At 39.4% G+C, this 24863-nt stretch overlaps 1 pseudogene; it reads right to left on the bottom strand.

The window, feature by feature from the left end:
• Positions 1-19446, bottom strand: part of LOC139740605 (aminopeptidase N-like) — a 111336-nt pseudogene extending 91890 nt beyond the window's left edge.
• Positions 19447-24863: the final 5417 nt, after the last annotated feature.

Genomic DNA, 24863 nt, shown 5'->3' with positions numbered 1-24863 from the left:
CTGCCATGAGAAGCATTCCTTTAAAAGCATTGCATTTGGGTAAAATTTGTGAATAGGAATCATGTGATTCTGGTGTCAAAACAAATGACTTTCAAAAGTACCTTCAACGATGTGTCTGAGCGACTAAATGCCCCCATATAGACGATTTGGTTGTAGAATTTAAATAAACAATATTAGCCGTAGACTCTTAAATTCATGGGTTAGTCACTTAAGCCCCTTTTACACTTCCACGGATCGCATCACGGATGACCACGGATCGTCGATCCTTGATCATCCGTACTGTTTCCGGCATGACCGTGTTGACTCCGTGAAGTCATCCGGCATTATCCTTGATCACCCGGCATGTCCGCGGGAAAAATTAAGCTTGCTTAATTTTTCATCCCGGACATCACGGATGAAAATCAATACGAACTCTTCCTTGTTGGCACCGTCTACTCCTTGTTGCCTCCGTATTCCTTCCTTGTAGGCACCGCCTACTCCGTGTTGCCTCCGTACTCATTCTGGGACAATCCGTGAAGACATCGGGACGTCCGTATTATTATCTGCTCCATCCTGGAGAAAAATTCGTGTATTTTGCCAATACAAGCTCACAAAGTTCATGAAATTTGCTCACATCTTCCCCCATCAGTACAGCCATCAACCCCTCATACTGTTCGTATAGTGTTCGCCTGAGAAGCTTGGTGACCCACACACACCTCCTTGCTGGTTTGTGTTCGTGTGTGTTTTGATTTGTTTTATTTTGTTTTGCTTTGATTATGTCATGATTTTCCAGGGAAAAAATGGGAGTTTGCAACAAAGAGATTTAATTGCCTTAATTGTGTCGACAAGCATAGAAGTATGTAGGCTGCTGCGGATTTTCTGGTGCGCTTGTTAGCTCTGGAGGCATGCCGAGCGAGAATGATAAAGCATCAAAAGCACAAGCAAAAGTCATCCGTCAACATTTTGGGGATATCCGTATAAGGACCGCGAAGGGACCCAGTTGCATCCGTGCTCTTCCTTGATATCCATGTTAGCCCCGTATCGTTTCCGCTGTGGTCCGCGTTCGTTCCTTGTTTGTCCGTGTAGGCACCGTACTTGTCAGTGTATCCTCCGTACTTGTCCGTGTAGACACCCGGTTGGGATCGTATTCACACCGGCATTGAGAGGAAAATCGATATTTTGCATGCCGGAACAGCACGGATGACGATCCGTGGTCATCCGTGTACCAATCCGTGAAAGTGTAAAAGGGGCTTTAGTTAATGTCTAAGTTCAAGGCTCATTCCCTGCGTGTGTTTTTAAAGTCACAGCACTTATATAGGGCTGTACACATGGGAGAATTGGTTCTAAATTCTTCGAAAAACAATGATTTTGCATTTCTTGCCAAATGAACATGATAATGAATTCTGTGGCTACCGTTGGTGTAGAAAACTCAAAGCATTTACATGCACAGTTCATGTATATCCTCTGAAAATAACTATATACCAAATTTTATTCCCCTGTAGTAGAGGCAAAAATTAGGTAGTGGAAGTGTACGAGGTTTGTTCTCTGGATGTGTTGTATCATGACTCTACAAGGGTAAAGCGGGAGATTATCCTGGTTGAAGTGATCCACGCCCAACTTCTGGAAGGCATGGACTGTGCCATTGCACATTCTGCATGATTCAAGGCTTAGATACTTCTTGGTCCATCTGCTCTTTGAGACATCCTCAAATTTTCAACTTCAACCAGCACCACGAAAGGCAAGACCACGCAGACCTTTGGTTTTTTCGAAACCAGAAACCAACTGCAGAACATAATCTCTCAATAATGTCCATTGTACTTTTATCATTTCCTTTTCCAGTGATGGAACAGACAACATGCGATACAGTTAGTACAACAAAGATCCATCAGAAGAATGAAAATGTCAATGTCTAAGTAATAATCAATAATATCTCGGATTTCCCTGTTGCTCTTGAAGTAGCATCTAATACATGCAATGGAGTGAGGATATCTGCATTCTCCTTGTGAGTGATAGGTAACAGCTCCCATGGCATCTAATATGACGAACCCTTTGTTTCTTTTCTTTTCCATGTGGTATCTGTGTCAGATGGAATTGACTGCTCAGTATGTCAACTTTCAGGATGTTTTGTGGGTTTCTACGGCATGGGTATGAAAAATGAACCTTTGCTAGTGAAAATGAGGAGAAGGCCATAAAATTATGAGATGAAGAATGATTGTGGAAATTACTCATAACTTCACCCTTCCGAGAATTGTATCGTCCAGCAATGACTGGAAAATGACAGGTCTATCAGACTGTTGAACCAGTAGAAATGCTTTGAGAAGTTGGTGATCCTCTTAAGCTTCTTGACTTTGGATCCAATCTTACACGGTGTATCTTAATTGCAAGATCTCATTGTCTAGCCTGTCTCATATCATCCCAGATTGTTCCTTTTTTAAATTTTTCAGATACAAATTCTTAGTACAGAATATGAAAACATCACTTTTTGCATCTCTGTCTAGAATATCTCCTTTGAATGTTTCCGATACCTAATTGCCAAACACCACATTCATCAGCTTCAATGCAGTGACAATTTTTGAGATAACCCTCGCATAATCGTGAAATGGTCTTTTAATGGCCATTTTGAACTTCAAAATGGCGGCTGAAGATGTGGTCGGAAAAAAAATGGAACCAAAGTTTTTTGGATTCAGCACACCCGAATTTACAAGGTAAGCTAAAAAAAAAAAAATCAATTTAGGCACAAAATCTCAAAGGATTACATACACATAGTAGCATCTACTATTAGCAATCTGCTTACCCATAACACGAACCTATTAAACTGGTCACACAAGGTGCGAGAAGGTTTGAAAAGATTCCTTGCTGCCCCCCCCCCCTCGGGGGGGGGGGGGGGGGGGGGCATTGCGCTCCAGGAGGTTCCCAGGTTGGGTGTGGTGCCCGTTTGTATATCTATCAGCTCAGTGATATTTTGCCCCGTTTTTGTTTTATTTTCTATTAGACCATGCATTTCAGGGCGGACGTCCACTTGGGCGCGGACAAGCCCCGGAAGGGTTGCGGAAGCAAATTTTGTTATTTCGGCATCCTGTCCGCGACAGACGCGGAATAACTTTGTGAATCGGCTTGTCCTGGGACATTCCTAGGACTGTCCGCGGACTGACTGGGGACATTCCTAGGAATCACTCCGGAAGAGCACGAAATACCTCGGAATATGCTAATCGTAGCCGGGCAGCGCGGAAACATCTAGGATTACACCAGGAATGAACGCGGACAATCAGGATGCCTTCCGGACAACACAAGTTAGGCATGCGGACAAACTGCGGACAATACCAGGAAAATGGAAAGGTGTAAATTTGGCGCTGACTTTGACTTTTCCTCATTTGACTGCTAGCCGTCATTGATGCTCCTTGCTGTGCTTCCGCAGTAGCTGCTGATATTATATTGATATGACTGGTCAATATTATTTGATAAAATGTGACCACCAAAAGTCGAAGAATAGGATTGTCTGCATGTCGGCTGACGACTCATTTTTTTTTCTTTTTAATTTGTCTCATCTGGGAGAACAATTTTCTTCTCTGCCTACAGTCACATGGATGATATTTGCAAACTTTTTGAACCATATATATATATATATATAAATTTCTTTTTTATACATAAAAATGTAAATGTATATACATATATATATATGTATATCTATATATCATGTTGATAAGGTAGTCTACGTGTTGGCAAGATAAAAAGATAAGTAACAAAACTGCAACAAAGTTCATGCTATATTCACCAACGGTTTATTTCTTCACAAGAAATAAACCGTTGGTGAATACAGCATGAACTTTGTTGCAGTTTTGTTACTTATATATATATATATATATATATATATATATACATATATATTCTTTATTCCCTTTTTTAGACCTGTGCTTTATCCATCGGGAAGTATATACATGTTTTGCCAAAATGATCCTAATCATTAAATTTGTTTTTCTTTCTCTCATTTTTACCCTTGTGCATCTCTAACCCTCTCTTATTTTGATCACTTTTGAACATTTTCAAGTCCGAGAATTTTTTTTTCATGCTTAGAGCTTACTAGCCTATTGTCAATGAAGTGTAAAAATGGGGAAATATTTTCAACCTACTTTTATTTCCTTTTTTTTTTGGGGGGGGGGGTTCAGCTGGGCTGTCAAATTGGACAATCGAGTTTATTTGCAACTAAAACAAAAAGAGAAGAAAAAATTATTAGGTAATAACAACTACGAAAGTCATTCAGGTAAATAATATTTCTGAAATGATTTGTAATGCTTAATGTGTACTTAAATATGTACACTCAGCAAAAAACAAAATAAAAGAAAGACAGAAATTTAACACTTTTTCGAGTTCATGATTTATTGCTTTTTCTCTCATTTCACTTGAATTTTGAAGTGACAGAAAATTCTTCATTGTCCTCCATCATCTTTAGCTTTCATTGTTATTCTGGGCTTCAAAGATATTACATTGTAATGAGACCACAGGTATATCTTTGCAATTGAATTCATGCTTTTTAGTATGATGAATTTGTCTTTTGTTCTAATATGTTGTATCATTAGAAAGCACTTACGTATGAATAACAACTTGTTCATGTTTATATAATACATTAATATTTAGCCAAAAATTCTATGCTTTTTTTTCTGATTGTACTTCCACCTACTTTTGTGATTTTTCAGCTGGGCTGTCACATGGGACAACCTAGTTTGTTTGCAAATAAAATACGAAAACAACATAAAGGAAAATGTACCATAGTAAGTAACAGGAACCAGGAAAGTCACTGAGATGAAAAATAATTTCTGAAAAGATCAAATCAACACAAACTTACTAGGAAGTTAGGGGGCTGATTTCACCTCTTTCTGGTTGGTTTTGGCACAGTCTCTATACTACTTTCTTCTTTGCCTTCTGGGACCGGAAATTCCATAGATTTACCTGTTCTTCATCACTAGACGAAAGGTGTGCCTGTGATGGGGATATTTGCATGGGGGCCTCGCCTCCCTTCTTGCTCATTTTGCGTTTCATTGGCATGACTCTCGCGGAAAGTGTCGACATTTTCGTGTCTGGATCACAAAATTTCCGCATCGGTTCCGGACACTTGCATATATAGATCCGCATCGGCTCCGCGCTGTCCTAAAGCATTCCTGATGTCTTCCGCTTTCATTCGCGAAGCTTCCCCACACCGCGGGATTCTTTCCGGAGCGTGTGCGGAAGGAGCGGAAGGGTTCCGGACAAGCGGGACATCCTCAGGACATCGTCAGGACAAGTCGCCGAAGGTGTCAGGCAGTTCATTTCCGCGTCCAAATTTTGGTCTCGATCAAAATTTGGACGCGGAAATTTTTCTCTCTCCCGAAGGTGGGGAAACGCCCGGACATGTTTAGGACAGTGAGCGGACACGTTCAGGAACGTGCGGACAGGTTCCCGAAGGAGTGCGGAACACCAAATTTGCATTCCGGGGCTTGTCCGCGTCTTGTCCGCGCCCTAGTGGACGCCTGGTCTTATGAAAATACAAGAAATATAAAATGTGAAATTTAAGTCCCAATTTCAATCAAACATTCCCCCGGGGGGGGGGGGGAGGCATTTCCGGATCCGCCATGAACAAACTTGAAAATACAGTCACCAATGTACTTACTCATAGCTCTAACTTAGCTACATCACTCCTGGTTTTAGAGAAGAAGATTTTTAAAGTTTTCTCTTTCTTGCGGGGGGGGGGGGAGGGGATGGAATAATCTGATAGTTCACTTGTGCCGTTGGCTCAGGTGAGCTAAAAGGTTTAAGCACGACGGACGTCAGACGATGAATGATCGCCAAAGCTCACTTGAGCCCTTGGCTCTGGTAAACTATACCTGAGCATTTGAAATACAAAGTGATGAATTTGTGGCTCATACTCTGACTCCATTTGTCGTGTTCACCTCCTTGAATTCAAATACTCCGACAGCGAAGGCGAGAAGGTAAGTGGACATGATCGGTGACTGGTCGAAGGTGGTAGTCATCCACCCGTCTCCGTGTTCGGCGACCTCTAGTTCACGTCCATTAGAGAGAGCGACCATGTTTTGGCGGTGGGTAATCTTCACGTCGAAAACAGCCTTGAGGTCTGGTTCATCGAAGCAGGGCAAAGCAAGGCGGGCATCCACGGGCTCAAACTGCGTGTTGGCCAACCAGCTGTGAGTGAGAGGTTAATAACAGGTCGCGAGGTTAATTCTGCACGACACTTATCATGACTGACGGGAAAGGCATGTGAGCGTTATCTCCTGCATTGGATTCCTTCAAGAAATGTGGCTAATGGTATTTTTTCCATTGCTACTTTCGCTCAAAATAAGTCAATAGGCTTTTTGAATAGAATACAAACTTTACGTGCTGCCACCATAACAAATTTTAAATCTGGTAACACGATATTTCTCCTGCGACAATTGCTCCGGTCCTATTTTCTCCGAGGACTTCATGGTTACGGTTAGGGCGTCTGATCGGGCTAGGGTCATGATAAGGTTTAATGTTTAGTTTAATGTGAGGATTAGGATTCGGGTTAAGGTTAGGTTTGTGGGTTTAATTTATGTATGGTTTGATGTTGAGACCGACACCCACGAGTCATACAGCCCACGAGTTATACAGCCCATGAGTCATACAGCTCACAAGTCATACAGTTCACTAGTTAGTTATACAGCCCATGAGTTCGACACTACGCACAAAAGGCTTACGAGACCGACACTACGCAAAAACGTCCCACGAGACCGACAAAACGAACAGCGCCACCTATAGACCAATCAATTGTATAGGGTGTCCAGACAATGGCATAAGAAATGAGAGATTTAAAAGGAGAGTTGCTAGGGTATTATTCCGTCAGTTGCCCTCTTTCACCCCCTGAAATGTTTAAGATAATAAATTTTGTTTGCGTGTGTGAGTATTTGTGAAAAAAATGATTAAAATTCAGTAAAAGAGTGCATCAGATCTTTCGACATTAATTTACAAAATGCCAAAACACCCTCAATTCAATTTTCAATTCAATCATAGTTTATTTCCAGTCAACGAAAATCAAAAACATAGTACAAAGTATACATGTCATGAAATAATATTGTTCAAACGTTTGCAAAAGATTCATGTAGTATACGAGATAAAATTCAGAAGAACATATATATACAATAATTAGGAGGAACAATGTATAGATACTTCGTGGGCGAGCGGAAAATAAATTCGATTATGGAAAATAGTGATCCACTAAAAAGCAAAGCTTGTCGGACGTGGATCGCTAGATGAATAATGAATAAATGATATACTATTCAAGTATTTAATATAAGTTATTTAAGTCATTTATAACAATATACATTTAGTTATTTTGAGATACACAGGTCGGGGAAAAAAATAGAATACCAATGCTAATGCCCGGACACTGTTCACTGAACCACGTGTACTGGGAAAATATGACAAGGACAACACATTCGTACACACATTCAATTACCCACACGCATATACACTGTAAGACGCGAGACAGTACCGAGAGGAGAGAAGACGGTAACAATACAAGTCTACGAAGAACGAAAGGCAGGAAAGGAAGAGGAGAGAAGAGAGAAGAGAGGTCTGCATACAGAACACGCCAAGTGCTGCGACATCAGGACAGGTGAAAGCTCAAGCATGAATTAAAGCAATTTGAATTATCTAGAATTATAAGTAGAGAGTAAATGTTTTCTGAGTTTGTATTTAAATGTGACAAATTTGGGGGAACCTTTTAAACTATTATCTAGATTATTCCAAAGTCTGGGTCCGGTATAAAGAAATGTATTTTGGGCATGTGCGGTTCTCATAAATGGAAGGTGGAATTCGTCGGATCGTCGCGTGGGATAGTTATGTACATGACTGTTTCGATGAAATGAATCGTGGAATATTTTAGGTAAAAAGTTACTGTTGTAATTAAACATGAACTGGCCAAGTTGAAACACATACAAATATTTTATTTTTAGTATTTTATGGTCAAAAAACAAAACATCTGTATGTTCTCGGGTATGTAAATTAAAAACAATTCTAAGCGCTTTCTTTTGCAATAAAAAAAGTTTATCAAGTAATATCTGATATGTATTACCCCAAGCAAGGATCCCGTCGTTTAAATAAGGTAGTATCAAGCTAAAATAAAGAGTTAATAATGCAGATGAAGGAAGATGATATTTTAATCTGTTCATTACGCCAATGTTACGTGAAATGATTTTACATATGTTATCAACATGATTCCTCCATGAAAGCTTGTTATCAACGCAAACACCAAGAAATTTAAAGGAAGAAACTTCTTCTAGGGGAGTAGTATCAAATGTTATATTGCCTGGGAGGCTATCTAAAGAGTTACTAAAAAGCATAACTTTTGTTTTTTGAATATCTAATGACAATTTATTTGCGTATATCCATTGTATGACCTTTTTCAATTCTTCATTGACTGTTCTTGTTAAGATATTTGGGTCAGGGTGGGGAAAGAAAAGGTTAGAGTCATCCGCGAATAATATGAATGATAGTTTCTCCGAGGATCTATGAAAATCATTAATACAAATAATGAACAACAATGGGCCTAATAAACTCCCTTGTGGAACACCACATGCAATTGTTTTACTTTGAGAGTCAAAGCCGTTGACATGTACAAATTGGGATCTTTTTGATAGGTAACTCGTGAACCACTCCAAGGCCTTTCCACGTATTCCATAATGGGATAGTTTGGCGAGAAGTATTCCGTGGTTAATCGTGTCAAAGGCCTTGGAGAAGTCCAAGAAGATACCTATTGTGTGTGAAAGTGTGTCGAGTGCGTGTGTGACTTTGTCGATGAGGGCAAGTAGTGCGTGTGTTGTGCTGTGATTTTCCCTGAATCCAAATTGAAAGTTTGAACATATGTCGCAGGTTTTAAGAAAACGTACTGTCCTGATGTAAACTATTCTTTCGAGAATCTTCGAAATAGAAGATAATAAAGATATGGGTCTATAGTTATTGACGTCATCCTTCTCCCCTTTGTTATAAATAGGAATTACTTTCGCAATTTTCATGCTATTTGGCACATGGCCAGTTGTAAGCGATGAGTTGATAATGTGTACTAAGGGATCCACTACTTGGGGAATTATGTTTTTTATCAAATGGTTGTCAATTCCGTCGTGGCCAGGACTTTTTCCTTCTTTCAAATTAGCAACGATCTTTGTTATTTCTTCTTTATATGTTGGGTCAAAAAATATAGTTTTGGAGTTAGGTGTATCCAAGAAATCACTAAAAGATTTACTAGAAAGAGGAATTTTTGAAGTAGATTTTTTCCAATTGAAGAGAAGAAGTCATTGAAAATTTCAGCAATGCCAGCGGGAGTGTTGCTGGAGGCATTGCCCCACCGAACTTCAGAAATATTAGATGAATTGTTAGGTGTATTCATAGCATTTTTTAATGTTTTCCATGTGTTTTTAATGTTATTTTTATATTTGCTTATCTGATTAACATAAAAAATTTTCTTCTGCGTACGTAATAATTTGGTGAGTGTGTTTTTGTATGGAACATATTTTTTTCTTATTTTTTGTCAGTGGGGTTGCATCTATATTTATAAAACAAATTATTTTTCCTATTTATAGATCGTAATATAGGCTGGGTTATCCACGGGAGTCTTAGAATTTGCTTATATCTATTTTTTATGTTACGCAGGGGAATATGGTTATCGATTTCGGAGGTAATAGTAGATATGAAGTAGTCATAAAACAAGTTGACATCGGTAGTGTTGTATACAGAAGACCAGTCAATTTATTTTAAACTGTTTTGGAGACTTGTAAGATTATCTGCAGTAATCTTACGTCGCTTATAATAATTATTTTGTGTAGTCAATTTAATTGGAACCTGAGCAAATATAGGATAATGGTCAGTGATGTCTGAGAGGACGATATCAGACTCAGGGTGTGGAAGAACATTACAAACAAATGTTGTCTATGAGGGTAGCCGATTGGCTGGCGACACGGGTAGGCTTGGAAATTAATGGTAAAAACGAAGCAGACATTAATGTTTCTGTAAATTCTTTTGAACTGTTTTGGGAGTTTGAGTTTCATGAGATCGATAGTAAAATCACCCATCAAAAATGTATCTTTATTAAGTATCATGGGATTTTGTACTAAATCCTGCAAAATTGTCAAAAAATCATTCAAATTCGACCGAGGGGGCCTGTAAATTACGCCAATAACAATGTTTTTTCCAATGGATTTATCAATATATATTCAATAAAAAGGGATTCGAGTACATCGCCTATAACACTAATCTCCTCATGTATAATACAGGGCTCGACACTAACGGTGGCCCGGTGGCCCGGGGCCACCAAAAATGAAAGTCGGGCCACCAAATTTCAAAAAAGGGCAAATTTGGTGGCCCGCCTCGGGCCATCAAAATTTTTTGAAAAGTATGTCAATAAATTCGTAACTTTTTCGCCGGAAATTAGCAGTTAAATTTGTTCAAAGGATGGATGAAAAGGACTGAATGAGTGCCTGAGAGTGAGTGTTGCAAGTTTGTTGAAGTTTATTTATGAGTAGATATGTCCAACTTCTAATTCTTACTATCATAAATCTTAAATATTTGACTCATTTAAAAAAAAAGGACTTTTAATGTTTTTTATTGGGGTTTTTTCGGGACACCAAATTTTTCTCTCGGGCCACCAAAATTTGAAATTTAGGATTTTGGTGGCCCCATCGGACCACCAAACAAAAAAGTTAGTGTCGAGCCATGTATAATATATTTAAATTTTTTCGAGATGTACAAACCAACTCCACCACCAACTCTCTCGTTTCTATTTCTAAATACAAATTCGAATCCGGGTAAAGAAAATAAATGACTGATATTAGAGTTTAACCATGTTTCTGTTAGCCCTATGATGGAGCAAGATTTATGATCTGGGTTTTCTAAGAGTAAGCGCAACTTGTCAAAGTTTTTATTGATACTGCGTATGTTAAAGTGAGCTAACAAAAATGTTTCGACTGTATTCATAATACGATTTTTATACTGATTTTCGGTCAAATAAACACATGATGGACTCTGAACTGGATCATGTGAGTCAAAGTTATAATCAAATTCTTGTGCTGAGGTATTGAATTTATTGTATATGCAATCTTCATATGAACTGGAAATAATATTTGCATGATCAGATTCAGAGTGCCTTACTGTGTTATAAAATTCATCATTCAAAAAAATTAAAAGCAAAATCTATTGTGTTAGCCATGGGTTAAAATATAAAACATTCGGGAGTTAATAGCTGGCTTCCCGCCTGGTCCTAACTCAGCAGCTACGTGGGGGTATGCAGACCTAGAAGAAGAAAGGAAACCCTCGTTTCCCTTTCCGCAAAACAAGATACACTTACTTAGAAAAAAATATGATAAAGTGATGTGGACATTCAGATCGGCCAACTAGAAAAATACGCAGCTGTGAAATAAATTTTACACGGAAATATTTCACAAAATGGTCAATGTTGCAGTGCACATCTGCTTTACATGATGTGGAGGGGAGTAGTCATCTGGGAGGGTGTTGATTTAGTATAAATTCACATAAATTTTGTAAGCGTCTATTAACGTAAGCGTCTATTAACGTAACGTTAAGGAATCGGAAAAAGAAGATGCATCCATGAAAAAAGTCATTCTATTTCATGAAAAATGTACCGTTTTGAGAATAATTAACACATGCTACAAATCGAGGTGAATCGCCGCGAAATGTATGACTTGTGAGCCGTATAACTCGTGGGCTGTATGACTCATGAACCTCTTTTTGATGTCGGTCTCGTGGACCGTATGACTCGTGAATGTCGGTCTCGTGGGATGACCCCGATATTTCATGGGAGCAAAAGTCGCAGGAGCAAATGTCATTGAACCATTAAATCTATCAATTCAACTCTCCACAACCATCCACACAATATAATTGTTTTGTTTTCATATCTGTAAATTACCCAATTATCTATCAATCAATTATTCCTTTTCGTTAATACGGAGTGATTTTTCATTACTCTAACGTTTTTGTTTTCATATATAAGATATATAAAATAAAAAAAATGTGCTTAAAAGTTAGTTATTCAAAATACATGGGAAGAATGAGGAAAAAAGCACTAGAATGACTTCTCACAGCAAAGTTTATACTTTTGTTATTGGCTACGATGAGATACGTTGCTACACCGATTTTTAAATCTGCACACCCAGATCCTCGAAACATTAATCGGTCAAACAGACAGATTACAACATGTTTTGCTTTATCGTGAGTGTTCTACATCTGTCCTGTAAATCCAAAATGTCGCAGGGAGTTCTGAAATGTGATTTTCATCTGCTGAACTACTTAACAGCTTGTTTCCTCGGTGGAGAGAAGATTGTTTCAAGGGCGGTGAAATACTGTCTTTATGGCATTAATGCTGGATGTAGATTCGAAAGAGGTGAAACATCTGGCTAAATACTAACACCTGTGAAACAGATGCTTAGTAGGAAAAGTTGGAGTTGAAGCAGAAGATGAAAAGGAGAAAGGGAAGGCAAAAGAGAAACAGATGAGGGCAGTCACTGAAAAGGGCAAGAACCGGGAGCAAATGGGAGGGCACGCCTGAGAAGTAAATATGGATTTAAAGTTCAATGCCGCGTTCAAATCGACTTTGATGAACACATTGTTAGTGCATTTAATTCGAAAAGCGATAGCGATAGGGGGCAAAATCTCGAAGGGGGCACAATAAGTGACGGTGTGAAATCCTCGGCGAGGGAGTGAAGCGACCGAGTGGGGGTACCACGGTAAGGCCTCTTTGTAGAAACAGAGTACAAAAGTCGCGTTTATAGAAAATTTAAAAGAAAATTTATAGGAAATTACACATTGTGAAAAAAATTTTATTGCGAAGGACTATGATTATAACATACGGGGGTACATTAATGTGACGGTGTAGGATCCTCGGCGAGGGAGCGAAGCGACCGAGCAGGGGGAGGGTGTGGGAGGGGGGATACCCCCCTCCGACGGTAGGGACTTTTTGTAAAATCATAGTACAAAAGTCGCGTTTATAGAGCATTTACAAACAAATTTCTACGGAATTAAACATGTCGAGAAAAAAAAAACAGTGTGAAGGACTACGATTATAACATACGGGGGTACATTATGTGACGGTGTGAGATCCTCGGCGAGGGAGCGAAGCGACCGAGCGGGGGGAGAGTGTTGGAGGGGGATACCCCCCTCCCACGGTAGGGACTTTTTGTAAAAACATAGTACAAAAGTCGCGTTTATAGAGCATTTACAAACAAATTTCTAGGGAATTAAACATGTCGAAAAAAGAATTTAGTGTGAAGGACTACGATTATAACATACGGGGGTACATTATGTGACGGTGTGAGATCCTTGGCGAGGGAGGGTGTGGGAAGGGGTATCACGGTAGGCACTTTTTGTTAAAAAAAGCCAGAGTGTAAAAGTCGCGTCACAGAACATTTTTATTCAAATTTCTAGGGAATTAAATGTAGTAAAACAAACATCACTGCGAAGGACTATCATCATAACTTATGTAAACTGTTCATTGTACTATAGGTTTTCCCATCCATTTTCGCACTTTTGTCATTCAATTTCAAAGATTTATTATTCAATTTCGTCCCGAGAAGCACGTGGAACGCAAATCCTTCAATTTCGTCAGTTGTCAGTAGCCATGTTCAGACGTATTTCTAGTCGGAGTAAAAATTTATGGCACGGCAATTAAAATTCAAATTCATGCATATTTTACCACGACCCTTGTGTCCACACGACGGTCGTGGGAAGAAACTCCGACCAATTTATGTGCGAGGGTCGGTGTAACTTCCGGAAGTGGTAGCGCGGCGCAGGCCGACCATGCGATTGTTTTTTTTTTACCAGTGGCATTTGTCTTCTCCATTCTTGTTGATGGAAATTTCTGCATGAGCGCTAGCTTCTTCGTCGCGATCGACTAGGTTAGAATTGCACTACACGCGCACGTGTACTCGCAAAATGTCAACATTGTGATTTGACCCAGGAAGTTTTACCTAGGTCGTAAGGTATGTATAAGTTCATAGATACTCCGGGGGCTTGTCTGCACGGGCAATTTATTCCGACCGGCTAGTCGTAAGCTGTGTTCAGACGGAGGCAGTTTTGGTCGGAGTAACTTCGGAGGATAGGTCGGAGTAGTGCCCGTCTGAACAAGGTCGTGGTAACTTCCTCCGATCGGAGGAACTTACCACGACCTCTTCCTCCGATCGGAGGAACTTACCACGACCTCTTCCTCCGAACGAGATACTCCTGAGTTTTCTCAGGAGTATCTCGCTGCCACGACCAGCCGGTCGGAGTTACTTGCCCATGCGGACAAGCCCTCGGAGTATCTATGAACTTACATGCCTTGCGACCTAGGTAAAACTTCCTGGGTCAAATCGCAATGTTGACATTTTGCGACTACACGTGCGTGTGAAGTGCAATTCTAAAGGCCGTGTCACACCAGCCTTGCGTGCGACTTGCAAAGAACAATTTTGACTACCCGGAGGTCCCCGTAGATGATCCGCACATGACAGTACCTAGCATGTATCTCAAAAGTAGTCGCCCGGAGGTGCGCACGCATATTTTTTTTTTACCCGCAACCGTGTTTAGGCCCTGTCACACCTTTCCGGGCAAGATACTCGGGCTTGTTACGTGTAGGGATTTTCTAGCATACCGGACATTCCTGAGGGCGGAAAATGATTTGTGCGAGTCAGCGCATGTGTCTTACTTGCTGGACGCGTTATACTTGCGAGTATACTAGTCCATGGGCCAGGCCAGATATAGGTACCACCTGAGGTGGCAAAACCTTTTTGGTGTCATTTTGTTTGTCGGGCATAGATATGCTTATCAAGCTATGATAGCATTTCCAAATGAGTAGCTTAGTCATAATAAATGAATCTTTAACCACCTTGGTCTCGTTGTTACATCCCTATACTTCTGAATCGAAACTAACCGTTATACAAAGAAGAGCACTGTCTTCTCTATGTTCACATGTGTTCTGTTGTAAACGCGGTGTGCTTAGTCTTTATTCAAGGCAGCGAAGGGAATATCCAAATGATGTCCACAGCGCTTAGTCTTTATTCAAGACGGCGAAGGGAATAGCCAAAGCTTATGATACAGTGTATATCCTTTTATCTAAAAACAGCAACAACAACAAAAGCAATTCCTCGTGAATTTTACCGTATTTTTCAATTATTTATCATTTTCCAGTGGAAACGCTACAGTGGAAACGCTAACACCACGCCGATGTCGCTTTATTTCCATCCAACAAGAAAAGATAATGCAAAAACAATATACCGGTATACTACAATACATTATAATGAATAATACTGTAAATGAGCAGGGTGATTTTTGTTTAAAACTGATGTATTTGTTGAGAGGGTAGTATAAAAACAGTATAGATAATCCCTTTATGAGGAACTTTTGATATGATAACGGTACATTGGTCTAGATAAAGACTAAGCACACCGCGTGACAGCTGTGGACATCATAACCCTTTGGATATTCCATTCGCTGCCTTCAATAAAGACTAAGCGCACCGCGTTTACAACAGAACACCTGTGAACATACAGAATACAGCGCTCTTTTTTTGTATAGCGGTTAGTTTCGATTCAGAAGTATAGGGATGTAAAAACAAGACCAAATTGGTTAAAAAATCATTTATTATGACTAAGCTACTCATTTGCAAATGATATCATAGCTTGATAAGCATATCTATGCCCGACAAACAAAATGACACCAAAAAGATTTTGCCACCTCAGGTGGTACCAACAACCTATTTTTCGAGCCTTGGCCCATGGACTATACTGTGTGACCTTTGTACCTTAACCTAGTCGATCGCGACGAAGAAGCTAGCAATCATGGTTCAGTGACGTGGTTCAGTGAACAGTGTCCGGGCATTAACATTGATATATATTTTTTTCCCGACCTGCGTATCTCAATATAACTACATTTATATTTTTTACAAATGATCTAAATAATCTATATCAAATATAATAGCTACAAAAAACCCTCGAATAATATATTATTTACTCATTATTTATCTAGCGATCCACGTCCCACAAGCTTTGCTTTTTAGTGGATCACTATTTTCCATAATCGAATCTATTTTCCGCACGTCCACGAAGTATATATGTATTGTTCCTCCTAATTATTGTATATATATATATATATATATATATATATATATATATATAAACATATGTTGCTATATAATTTATCTCGGATATTACATGAATCTTTTTGCAAATGTTTGAACAATATCATTTCATGACATGTATACTTTGTACTATGTTTTGATTTTTGTTGATTGGAAATTTGTGCTATGTTTCTTTGATTTTCGTTGATTGGAAATAAACTATGATTGAATTGAATTGAATTGAATTGAATCATGCAGAATGGAGAAGACAAATGACACTGGTAAAAAAAAAAACAATCGCATGGTCGACGTGCGCGGCGCTACCACTTCCGGAAGTTACACCGACCCTCGCACATAAATTGGTCGGAGTTTCTTCCCACGACCGTCGTGTGGACACAAGGGTCGTGGTAAGATATGCATTAATTTGAATTTTAATTGCCGTGCCATAAATTTTTACTCCGACTAGAAATACGTGTGAACATGGCTTTAGTAGCGAGATACTCCTGAGAAAACTCAGGAGTATCTCGTTCGGAGGAAGAGGTCGTGGTAACTTCCTCCGATCGGAGGAAGTTATCACGACCTTGTTCAGACGGGCACGACTCCGACCTATCCTCCGAAGTTACTCCGACCAAAACTGCCTCCGTCTGAACACAGCTATTGTAATTCGTTTTTCGTCAAACATTTTCAAAGACATAGCATTCAAAATCGTCAATTGTTATTCAGATTCATCCCTCCTGACTAAATTGAATGGACTTTATTTGAAAATGAACGACGAAAGACGAATTTGAAAGTAAGATTGGCCTATTCCCGACATCCCGCGACGAAATTGAAGTAAAAATTTGTGAAATTGAATGAAAAAAGTTTGAAAATTAATGGGAAAACCTATATTTGTACGGGCAGAGCGAGCGAGCCACTTTCACTTTGCCATTCGTCTGAAATGAATTCATTAAAAGCTTAAACGTGATAGCATTGTTCATGCAATAAAAATTATTCTTATGTCGCTAAAAAGCATAGAAGAAAGGGAAAATGTAAGGTTTACTAAAGGTATGTTTCAGGGGGCACACTCGAGGACGCGAGGCTACCATCTATGCATTAAATTTACTATATTAGTGTATAGATATTAAAATGTATAATAGTAACGAATTTTAATTTTCACCCCGTTAGGGTCGAAAATTTTGCATTTTCAGTTATGAAATTGACAACTTTTAGACAAGAAAAGTGCCTTTATTGTTCATTTTGGTCTTTAAATAACTGTTTAATCATTTGTCACAGGGGGCACTTGGGGGGGGGGGCAAAAACTCGTTTTGCCCCCCCCCCCCAATTTTTTTTTTTTTTTTGGGGGGGGGGGGGGCAAGTGCCACCCCTGCCCCCTCCCCCCCCCCCCCCCGCTTCCGGCGCCCTTGGCTGTATGCCGGACTCGTGGGCTGTATGACTCGTGGGTGTCGGTCTCGTGACGTGCGGCCGTTTTAACTCCAGATGCCGAGTACATCATTCGCTAACTACTTTGTATATAGTGAACATCGTTGTGACTGAGATCCACTGCTATTTTTGTTTCATACTGTAATGAAAAGTCTTTATCATCGAATCACATCTACTATTGCTGCTTCCACGACTAATACCGACACTTTCACTGGTAGGTACTACAAACTACAAACCCACTACTAATTGTAATTCTATACCTGTACGTCTGCCTCAGTTAAAGGGTGTATACTGTTCTGGTCGAGGTGAGGATTTAGCTTTTAACGTTTTGTGAGATATTCAGAAACCACTCTATGAGATGTCAAAGAGCATGCAATTCTCAGGGGTATCAAAAGTTTATTTGATGAAAATCGGTTTTGAAATGGCTGAGATATCAAAAACAAGGTGAAACAAAGAGATCCTAATAAAAGGCGTGGCCTGTAGTCTTTTACTATTATCACTTTTTAGGATATCTCAGCCGTTTGAAAACCAATTTTCATCAAATAAACGTTGAATCCTTCTTAAAATTACATGCTCTTTCATATTTCATATTAAGGTTTCTCATTATCTCACTTAGGAATGAAAAAAAAAAAACCTGAATCCCCACCTCAACCAGGTATAATACTGCAAATAATATGACCATATCACCATTTGTACGACAGCTGCTACAGCCTATTTTTAAAAGAATTTAAGTGTTATTATAAATTACAAGAAAAGTCACTGCCACTGCAAATGCTACAATTTGGGCGTATAGCCACCTGCTACCACTGCTGAAACATCAGCTACCACTACGTTGCTGCTGCTATTATCTAATTCACATTAAAAACAATATTTTAATTTTATATGGACCTCTATCCCTGAGAAACATCTTCTAAACTCTGTAAGGCATACTCTAGTATACTCATACTCGTACTTACAAAGTGCGGCCCTGCTCATTGGTATAAGTGCTGCGATAAAATCCGTGCAAAGCGTCCCTGATTTCACCGATGTATTCGATGAACACGTCATAGTGATTGCCAGGAACGAGTGCTTCTACCAGTTGGATGCGCATTATATACGTTTTTTCGTTGTATGATGACATCGACTCGTATATGTTCCTCTGCGTCCATCCTGGTTCTACCGTTTGCACGGATATGTTTGTGATCGTCAGATTACTGAGATGAAATGCAATTTGATCAGTCGATACATCGCATCGTATTCGGATCACTACCGAACCGTCGAAAGTAAATCTTCTCTTGCTAGTTCCTACGACATCGTCTGCGTAGATGTATGGCTGGATATGGAGGTCGTAGGCCAGGGGAATAACATCGCGGGGCAACCGAACAGATTGAGAACCATCCCCTGGTAACTCATATCCCGAGGTGGTACCGGCGTCTCCGTCTGCATATACATCACTTACTGTAAGCACTTCGTCGTCGTGGTCCTCGTTAGAAAAGCCATGTTTACCACCACACTCTCGTTTGGCTTGATAAAAACACAACACCCCCACTACCACCACCACGATAACGAAGACGGACAGGATAGCCGCAACCTGACTTTTGCTCACGGTTATGATCTTCGACGTCCTCGATTCGACTTCTGACATTTCGAAATCACATTTTGTTGTGTCGCAGTCACTTGTAGTTAACTTTTCAGAAGCCATAACTTCATAAAATGTTTATTTGCACAGAGGTTTGACGAGATTGAAAAAAATCAGTGTATTTAAGTTTTCCCACACTAGGAAAATGGGTTTCAGGTATGACTAGATTGTATACCTTCGTGCTGCAGGTTCTATGCTTAAAGCAAGATTTCCATTCAACCGCAGGAGTATTTTCCAATCTTCCACATCGGCTGGTTCTCTCACCGAGGCGAACATGCTTCGCACGCACGGAGGCAAGAGAGCGGAAAAATTCTCAACGTGTAGGCAGTACATGCCATGCATGCTACACGAGCGCGCAAGCCACAAGATCAATGCTCCACCTGTCACATGATATGCCACTGCATTCAAAAGTGACCTCAAAGGAGTTAGGCGCACCCTCAGCGCAAGCCACCTGCCCATGGATGCCTTCAGTAAATACGGAACAGTCGCCTTTTTATTTTTCTGTGCGCGCCGGTACAATCGCCATTAAATAAAAGGAACCTAAGTACACGTCCTGACATTGTGAGATGCTAAGAAAGCAGAATAAAACAGTGATATCTTGTACTTTCTTCCTGTCTTTTTTTTTTTTTGCTTTTAAAAGTATAAAATGTGATGTTGGAGCAGGAATACATTCCATCATTGGAATTTTCAAGAGTGTTCTATTAACGTAATAAACAGGAGGAAGTGAATTTTCTCACATGAAAATATATCTTGCGTTTGAAAGGCATAGCATGACTTATTTCAGCACATGTATTTTCTTTCTGCACACACGCACTTTGATTTTAAAGGATATTTGTTAATATCAAAATGATTTTTTTCCACCAACCAGCGTCTGAGTATCTATGAGATATAGGCCTGCTAATGTTGTCCGGTTTCCGGCCCGTTAGGATTCACATCAAGCTCGAGACGACTGATGCATGCATCTAGGCATCGATCATGGCCGACTGTTGTCCGCTGCCGCCGGGGGGGGGGGGGGGGTGATGGCCTGTACAAAAAAAAAATGGAAGAAGAAGAAATGTTATTGTAATAATTTCGGCTTACTGCATGACGTTCGATCGCGCGCCCGTCTAGTGAGAGTTACTCAGAGCTCAACAGTATCCTATCTTTTATGATTTGTATATATGATTTTTGTCAAGCGCTGGCTCGCTTCGCTCAAAATGTCGACGAAATCTCATGTTATTTTGATCAGTCCCAAGCCCAGGGGGGGGGGGGGACATTGTGCCCCATATATCTTTATTATTTGATGTATCACCGTCATATTTAGCACATGGGTAGAGGAACTCAACCTCTACATGGCCGTACATTTGAACTTTCTAAAGGTCACTGCCGAGGGCGCTATTTACCAAAAGGAATACATAGGAAAGAAATACTTGGTGCTAAAAACATGATTTTTCTTAACATTTTTTCCCGAGTATATATGTTGGTTGTTGTATTTTTTCAAATCGTTCCCATATTTCCTACAAACCTAAAGCAAGTCAAGCATGTTTGTGTGAACAGGGATGATGTTATAAATCTCAAAAGTGGTAATAAAGATATTAAAAGGAGGGTAATAACAGATGCCAGAATTTTAATGTTTAAAGAACATCTACTTTTGACTGATTGGCAAAATGTGTATTTGTTTGGAGATGCTAATGACGCTTATGATAATTTTTTCATACTTTTTTTCTGAACTATATGATAAATGTTTTCCTGTTGTTGAAATATCTAAGTGTAATAAGGACAAATGTATTAAGAGGCCTTGGGTTACCCATGGCCTTATGAAGTCAATAAATCGTAAACACAAACTTTACAGTGCTTACACTAAAAGACCGACTGATGTTAACAAGTAAAAGTATGTTGATTATAAAAATATTTTAGTCACTACTCTCCGGCTAGCCAAACAAAGATTTTATAAGAATTTGTTTCAGGAAGCTGTGAGAGATATAAAGAAAACATGGTCGCATATTAATGATATATTAGGACGGGCTAAGAAACAGATGTTTCCCCCAAGATATGTTCCATGAAGGTCGTTTATTGGCTTCAAACAAGGAGAAGGCTGACTGTTTTGATAAATATCTTTTTGGGTTGCCAGCTAAATTAAGCAGTGAAATTTCTTCTGTTCATAAATCTTTTCATCAGTATTTAAAGCCGACTAGGGATAATGGGTCTCTATTTTTATAACCAACTTCCATTTTTGAAATCTCAAAAGTTGCTTCAACCCTTTAGCCAGGAAAGTCAATTGGGTCTGATGATATTGCCCCTAGGGTAGTTAGAGAATGTTTTCATTTCTTTTTTTGCAGAGCCCCTGTGTGATATATTTAACAAATCACTATTACAGGGAGTTGTTCCCAACAAGCTTAAGGTAGCCAAGGTAGTACCTGTGTATAAAAAGGATGATAATAAGAATATTTCTAATTATAGACCTATAGCTCTTTTACCAATTTTTCCAAGATCTTGGAGAAAATAGTTTACCAACGCTTGAATGATTTCTTGATAAAACAAGGTATTTTAATTTCTTTTTTATTATTGTTTATTTATTTATTTTTTCATTTTTTATTATTATTTTTTTTTTGGTGTGCGCCTCCATAGAGTGGTAGCCTCTCCCATCTAGGCTCTGAAGTTTGTCTTTTTAGGTAATGATTTTGTTTGTATTTTGTCATCTATTTTTCACGATTGATATCTTATTGGTCAAGGAACATTGTAGACAATTTGTAAGTATTACTTTGGTCTAATTGTTGTGTATTTTGACAGATAATTTTGTCATTGGTTCTGTTTGATTTGCTCTGTACTGCCAATACACTTTGTACGTACAGTGTATACATGAGTGGCTCTGTTGTCAATCTTGTTGCACTCTCCATCACTCCATTGACTGTATGTTCTTTGTATCCAGCTGAATTGTCTGCTTGGCATTCCTGCTTCTTTTGTGCATGCCTGACATGGTATTTCATGACAATGCTGGGTACTAGACTTGTGAAAGTGCTCATTTGCATTACACTTGTTTCCATCCGTTCTAAGTGTTGACAGTGATGTTGACCTGTCTCTTGTATGTAAGGAATGGTGGCTAAACCCACAACCCGCTGCTGATAGCAGGCGGTTGAAGTTTTGTAGTAAGCCAGTACTGTACTACAGCAACACAACAGCTTGTTTTCATCTCTGTTCTTTAACTTCTGGTGATATTGAACCTAACCAGGCCCACAACAACCCAGTGCTCATCGTTCTGATCATGTCCGCGACCCTAGGTTTCATCATACATATACTGATGTTTCTTCAAATCGTATTTGCTATAATGTCAATACCCTATACTGTATCAGTTGAACAGCCAGCCTTACCAGCTGCTGCCTCAGCCTGTGTGGAATAGGATTTGCGAGCTTGGTATCGGCTGCAGTGGCGTATCTAGGGAAAATGGCGCCCGGGGCAAGCGCGAAAATTGCGCCCCTAATTTCTGAAAAAGTGTTCAACCCCACACCCATCCCGGTAGGGACTTTAGACAAAGTCCATATGATATGCTTTTTCAAGCACTTAAAAGGGGTCTTTTGAGGGTGATTTAAATGTAATGAATTTTGATAAATTTTGGCGAGCGAGCGCAGCGAGCGAGCCGAAAATTTTTGTATTTCAGCTTACAAAACATGGAATTCTTGTCATTTTTTGCTTATCAAATCTTAGAATTCTAATCAAAATATACTGACGGCCTTATAGATAACGATTTATACCAACAAACTGAGGATTTTAAAAATACTCTAAATCATAACGTGCGAGTGCGCCGAAATTTGTATAATTCCACGACATCACGTTTTGTTCTTATCTCTCTTTTTCTTTCTTTTTGAAAAATTTGGCGAGCGAGCGCAGCGAGCGAGCCGAAAATTTTTGTATTTCAGCTTACAAAACATGGAATTCTTGTCGTTTTGTGCTTATCAAATCTTAGAATTCTAATCAAGATATACTGACGACCTTATAGATAACGATTTATACCAACAAACTGAGGATTTAAAAAGTACTCTAAATTATAACGCGCGAGTGCGCCGAAATTTGTATAATTCCACGTCATCATCACGTTTTGTTCCTATCTCTCTTTTCTTTTTTTGATAAATTTGGCGAGATTGGCGAGCGAGCGCAGCGAGCGAGCCGAAAACTTTTGTATTTCAGCTTACAAAACATGGAATTGCTGTCATTTTTTGCTTATTAAATCTTACAATTCTGCTCAAGATATAGTGACGACCTTACAGATAACGATTTATACCAACAAACTGAGGACTTATAATACTCTAAATTAGTACGAGCGAGTGAGCCAAAATTTGTATATTTCCGCGTCATCATTACGTTTTGTTCTTATCTTTTTTGATTTTTTTTTTGCCCCCCATGTTCGAAACCGTTGGCGTCCTTTTGATCCAATCGGCGATCGCTTCAGAACGAATGAAATTGCAGCCGCTGCTCCGTGCAACATTTTTCCTGCTAAATGTAAAATGACATGTGTGAACACAATAGACATTGTCATTTTATCCGCGTCATCATCACGTTTTGTTCGTACCTTCTTTCTTTGATAAATTTTGGCGAGCGAGCGCAGCGAGCGAGCCCAAAACTTTTGTGTTTCAGCTTACAAAACATGGAATTGTTGTCATTTTTTCCTTATTAAATCTTACAATTCTACTCAAGATGATTATAGTGACGGCCTTATAGATAACGATTTATACCAACAAACTGTGGACTTATAATACTCTAAATTGTACGAGCGAGTGAGCCGAATTTTGTATATTTCCGCGTTATCATTACGTTTTGTTCTTATCTTGCTTGATTTTTTTTTGCGCCCCCCCTCCTATGTTCGAAACCGTTGGCGCCTTTTTTTATCCAATTGGCGATCGCTTCAGAACGAAAGAAATTGCAGCCGCTGCTCCGTGAAACATTTTGCCTGCTAAATGTAAAATGACATGTGTGAACACAATAGACATTGTAATTTTATCCGCGTCATCATCACGTTTTGTTCTTACCTTCTTTCTTTGATAAATTTTTGCGAGCGAGCGCAGCGAGCGAGCCCAAAATTTTTGTGTTTCAGCTTACAAAACATGGAATTGTTGTCATTTTTATGCCTCCGCCACGAAGTGGTGCCGGAGGCATTATGTTTTCGGGTTGTCCGTCCGTCCGTCCGTCCGTCCGTCCGTCCTTCCGTCCGTCCGTCCGTCTTTCCGTCCGTCCGTAATGAATTTTGTGGACAAGGTAACTATCAAAAGCTGTTGAGGTATCCTAATGAAACTTGGCATGTATGTGTATTAGGGGGTGAAGTTGTGCCTATCAACTTTTGGGTGCACGTGCTCAAGGTCAAAGGTCAAAAGGTCAAGGTCAAATACATAAAATTTCACTATTTCCACCATATCTATGCAATGCCTGAAGATATTTTCTTGAAACTTAGTGTATGCATGTATTACCCAATTTAGATTCTCTGGTGAAAGTTTGGGTCATGAGGTCAAAGGTCAAAGGTCAAAAGGTCGAGTAAAAGTATTAAAACTTCTTTTTTTTCTCTGTAAATTGGAAAATTGTTCAAGGTATCTTCATGGAACATAGTATATATACATGTACTGACTGGCAGTGATTATCTAGAGAATGTAGGGTTCATGGGGTCAAAGGTCAGGGGTCAAAGGTCAAGTGCAACACTTCAAAATTTTACTCTTTCCCTCATGTTCATGCAATGCCAGCAGGATTAGTATTTTTTTTTTTACACTTGGTGTATGCATGTGT

The sequence above is a fragment of the Diadema antillarum genome, unplaced genomic scaffold (genome assembly GCF_040938485.1).
Source record: "Diadema antillarum isolate AM-2024a unplaced genomic scaffold, OU_Dant_1.0 seq00000862_RagTag, whole genome shotgun sequence".
In the NCBI taxonomy this organism is placed as follows: Eukaryota; Metazoa; Echinodermata; class Echinoidea; order Diadematoida; family Diadematidae; genus Diadema; species Diadema antillarum.
Note: the sequence above shows the minus strand (reverse complement) of the source record. Positions and strands in the feature narration are given on the sequence as shown.